Below are 5,331 nucleotides of genomic sequence, written 5' to 3' on the forward strand. Positions count from 1 at the left end.
TTTTTTCAAAATTTTATTTCTATAGTAAATTTTATCAAAATTTTATTTCTATAGAAAATTTTGTCTAATTTTTTTTTATAGAAAATTTGGTCAAAATTTTATTTCTATAGAAAATTTTGTCAAAATTATATTTCTATAGAAAATTTTGTCAAAATTTTATTTCTATAGAAAATTTTGTAAAAATTTTATTTCTATAGAAAATTTTGTAAAAATTTTATTTTTATAGAAAATTTTTTCAAAATTTTATTTTTATAGAAAATTTTGTCAAAATTTTATTTTTATAGAAAATTTTGTCAAAATTTTATTTCTATGGAAAATATATAACCAAAAAATTAGATTGATTTTATATTATATTATTTACATTGCAGATTTTGTGACGACTTTTAAAATGGAAGTGACAATTATGACGGAAAAAAGTGACGATATTTTTTGAAATTTTATTGGCAGCATTGCCAGCCCTATTTTCCAAAAATTGACCACAAAACTCTTATTGATTGACTCTCCAATTAAGAGGTACAATTTTTTATAGAAATAAAATTTTAACAAAATCTTCTACAAAATAAATTTTGACGAAATTTTCTATAAAAATGAAATTTTCCAAAAATTTTCTTATAAATAAAATTTTGACAACATTTTCTATAGAAATAAAGTTTTTCTATAGAACTTACTATAGAAAAAAATTGCCAAAAATGTTCTTTTGCAAGTATGTTCTATAGAAATAAAAATGTGCAAAAATTGTCTGTGAAAGTTTTCTATAGAATTAAAAATTTTGGCAAAAATTTCGATAGAAATAAAATTTTTGACAAAATTGTCTACAGAAATAAAATTTTGACAAAATTTTATATAGAAATAAAATTTTGACAAAATTTTCTATGGAAATAAAATTTTGACAAAATTTTCTATGGAAATAAAATTTTGACAAAATTTTCTATAGAAACAAAATTTTGACAAAATTTTCTATACAAATAAATTTTGTCAAAATTTTCTATAGAAATAAAATTTTGACAAAATTTAAGACAATTTTCTATAGAAATGAAATTTTGACAAAATTTTCTATAGGAATAAAATTTTGTCAAAATTTTCTATAGAAATAAAATTTTAAGAAAATTTTCTATAGAAATGAAATTTTGACAAAATTTTCTATAGGAATAAAATTTTGACAAAATTTTATATAGAAATAAAATTTTGACAAAATTTTCTATGGAAATAAAATTTTGACAAAATTTTCTATAGAAACAAAATTTTGACAAAATTTTCTATACAAATAAATTTTGTCAAAATTTTCTATAGAAATAAAATTTTGACAAAATTTAAGACAATTTTCTATAGAAATAAATATTTGACAAAATTTTCTATAGAAATAAAATTTTAAGAAAATTTTCTATAGAAATGAAATTTTGACAAAATTTTCTATAGGAATAAAATTTTGTCAAAATTTTCTATAGAAATAAAATTTTGACAAAATTTTCTATAGAAATAAAATTTTGACAAAATTTTCTATAGAAATAAAATTTTGACAAAATTTTCTATAGAAATAAAATTTTGTTAAAATTTTCTATATTAATAAAATTTTGACAAAATTTTCTATAGAAATAAAATTTTGACAAAATTTTCTACAGAAATAAAATTTTGACAAAATTTTATATAGAAATAAAATTTTGACAAAATTTTATATAGAAATAAAATTTTGACAAAATTTTCTATGGAAATAAAATTTTGACAAAATTTAAGACAATTTTCTATAGAAATAAATAGAAATAAAAATGTGCAAAAATTGTCTGTGAAAGTTTTCTATAGAATTAAAAATTTTGGCAAAAATTTCTATAGAAATAAAATTTTGACAAAATTTTCTATAGAAATAAAATTTTGACAAAATTTTCTATAGAAATAAAATTTTCTATAGAAATAAAATTTTGACAAAATTTTCTACAGAAATAAAATTTTGACAAAATTTTATATAGAAGTAAAATTTTGACAAAATCTTCTATAGAAACAAAATTTTGACAAAATTTTCAATACAAATAAATTTTGTAAAAATTTTCTATAGAAATAAAATTTTGACAAAATTTAAGACAATTTTCTATAGAAATAAATATTTGACAAAAATTTTCTATAGAAAAAAAATTTTAAGAAAATTTTCTATAGAAATGAAATTTTGACAAAATTTTCTATAGGAATAAAATTTTGTCAAAATTTTCTATAGAAATAAAATTTTGACAAAATTTTCAATAGAAATAAAATTTTGACAAAATTTACTATAGAAATAAAATTTTGACAAAATTTTCTATAGAAATAAAATTTTGACAAAATTTTCTATAGAAATAAAATTTTGTTAAAATTTTCTATATTAATAAAATTTTGACAAAATTTTCTATAGAAATAAAATTTTGACAAAATTTTCTACAGAAATAAAATTTTGACAAAATTTTATATAGAAATAAAATTTTGACAAAATTTTCTATGGAAATAAAATTTTGACAAAATTTTCTATAGAAACAAAATTTTGACAAAATTTTCTATACAAATAAATTTTGTCAAAATTTTCTATAGGAATAAAATTTTGTCAAAATTTTCTATAGGAATAAAATTTTGTCAAAATTTTCTATAGGAATAAAATTTTGACAAAATTTAAGACAATTTTGTATAGAAATAAAATTTTGACAAAATTTTCTATAGAAATAAAATTTTAAGAAAATTTTCTATAGAAATGAAATTTTGACAAAATTTTCTATAGAAACAAAATTTTGACAAAATTTGCTATACAAATAAATTTTGACAAAATTTTCAATAGAAATAAAATTTTAACAAAATTTTCTATAGAAATAAAATTTTGACAAAATTTTCAATATAAACAAAATTTTGACAAAATTTTCTATAGAAATAAAATTTTTGACAAAATTTTGTATAGAAATAAAATTTTAAGAAATTTTTCTATAGAAATAAAATTTTGACAAAATTTTCAATAGAAATAAAATTTTGACAAAATTTTCTATAGAAATAAAATTTTTGACAAAATTTTGTATAGAAATAAAATTTTGACAAAATCGGAAAATCTGTATTTGCTATTTTTTGAGTAAAAGATCGTCAAAATGCCTATAAATCGACAAAATTGGCTGCACTGAGCCCTGTGCATCTCTCTATTCCAATCTCTTTCTTTTAATTATGGCTCTCTTTAATTTAAATGTATCTCTATGATGGCTTGCCCATTTCTTTAAGAGTTCCTAGAGTTCAGCTATATTACGCTAAGCATTTAATGTGTGAATGACCCCATAGGACTTACCTATTCATTCGATTAACATAAATTATCCTTAAGAGTCTAAATATAATAACAACCGCTGATAAAATCATTCTCCCCCATATGGAATAGAAACCGAAACAAATCAAATTAAATTCTTAAGACGATCGTACCGAAGTTTTCGATTATTACCTCAACCTTAACAAAGCAAAGTTGCACAGCAACTCAACTGAGGCCAAATCGAAGAGCAGATGTTTCTCACTCACATATCGTTGAAGGAGGATAACGCGTGCCACACACAAAAAGGAAAAAAAAATAAAAACAACAATGAAATTCCGAGCAAATAAATATCCATCCACCCGACACATTAAAATGTGTTTCGGGATGATGAATTGCAGTCAATGGCAGGATCTAAATCAAAAGATTTCATGTCGAAAATAAAACCTACCATCAGTTTCATGTATATGAGCGCCAACTATTTGAAATGATTTCTATTTTTGTTTAGGGTGCCTGTTATCCCTAAACAGGATACTTTGATGGAAATCAATGCTCTCACACACACCCTCCAGTGATAGTGATTGTGCGTGCAGGGTAACAAGCCTTGTATGTGGCAAATGCCCAAGGACATGCGTGTATCAGCTGCGCAAGCGTGTAAATTTTATATCAAATTGATAGATTTTTGATTTGATGGATAACTAAGGGTTTGGAACACGGTTGCCACAGTTGGTAGAATTCTACCAAAAAAACATTTACTGTTTGGTAGATTAGTAGAATTCTTGATGTTTTGGTAGATTTTGAAAAATATTCCTTTCAAACTAAGAGTAATTCATAAATAGAAATAAAATTTTCCTATTACATAAAATGTTGACAAAATTTTCTATAACAACAAAATTTTGACAACATTTTCTATAGAAATAAAATTTTGACAAAATTTTATATAGAAATAAAATTTTGATAAAATTGTCTATAGAAATAAAATTTTGACAAAATTTACTATAGAAATAAAATTGTGACCAAATTTTCAATAGAAATAAAATTTTGACAAAATTTTCAATAGAAATAAAATTTTGACAAAATTTTCTATAGTAATAAAATTTTGACAAAATTTTCTATAGTAATAAAATTTTGACAAAATTTTCTATAGAAAGAAAATTTTGACAAAATTTTCTATAGAAATAAAATTTTGACAAAATTTTCTATACTAATAAAATTTTGACAAAATTTTCTATAGAAATAAAATTTTGACAAAATTTTCTATAGAAATAAAATTTTGACAAAATTTTCAATAGAAATAAAATTTTGACAAAATTTTCTATAGAAATAAAATTTTGACAAAATTTTCAATAGAAATAAAATTTTGACAAAATTTTCTATAGAAATAAAATTTTGACAAAATTTCCTATAGTAATAAAATTTTGAAAAAATTTTCTATAGTAATAAAATTTTGACAAAATTTTCTTTAGAAACAAAATTTTGACAAAATTTTCTATAGAAATAAAATTTTGACAAAATTTTCTATAGAAATAAAATTTTGACAAAATTTTCTATAGTAATAAAATTTTGACCAACTTTTTGATAGAAATAAAATTTTGCAAAAATTTTCTATAGAAACGAAATTTTGACAAAATTTTCTATAGAAATAAAATTTTGACAAAATTTTCTATAGAAATAAAATTTTGACAAAATTTTCTATAGAAATAAAATTTTGACAAAATTTTCTATAGAAATAAAATTTTGACAAAATTTTCTATAGAAATAAAATTTTGACAAAATTTTCTATAGAAATAAAATTTTGACCAAATTTTTGATAGAAATAAAATTTTGCAAAAATTTTCTATAGAAACGAAATTTTGACAAAATTTTCTATAGAAATAAAATTTTGACAAAATTTTCTATAGAAATAAAATTTTGACAAAATTTTCTATAGAAATAAAATTTTGACAAAATTTTCTATAGAAATAAAATTTTGACAAAATTTTCTATAGAAATAAAATTTTGACAAAATTTTCTATAGAAATAAAATTATAACAAAACTTTCTATGGAAATAAAATTTAGACAAAATTTTCTATAGGAATAACATTTTGATAAAATTTTC

Source organism: Haematobia irritans, chromosome 3 (assembly GCF_050003625.1).
Source record: "Haematobia irritans isolate KBUSLIRL chromosome 3, ASM5000362v1, whole genome shotgun sequence".
Classification (NCBI taxonomy): Eukaryota; Metazoa; Arthropoda; class Insecta; order Diptera; family Muscidae; genus Haematobia; species Haematobia irritans.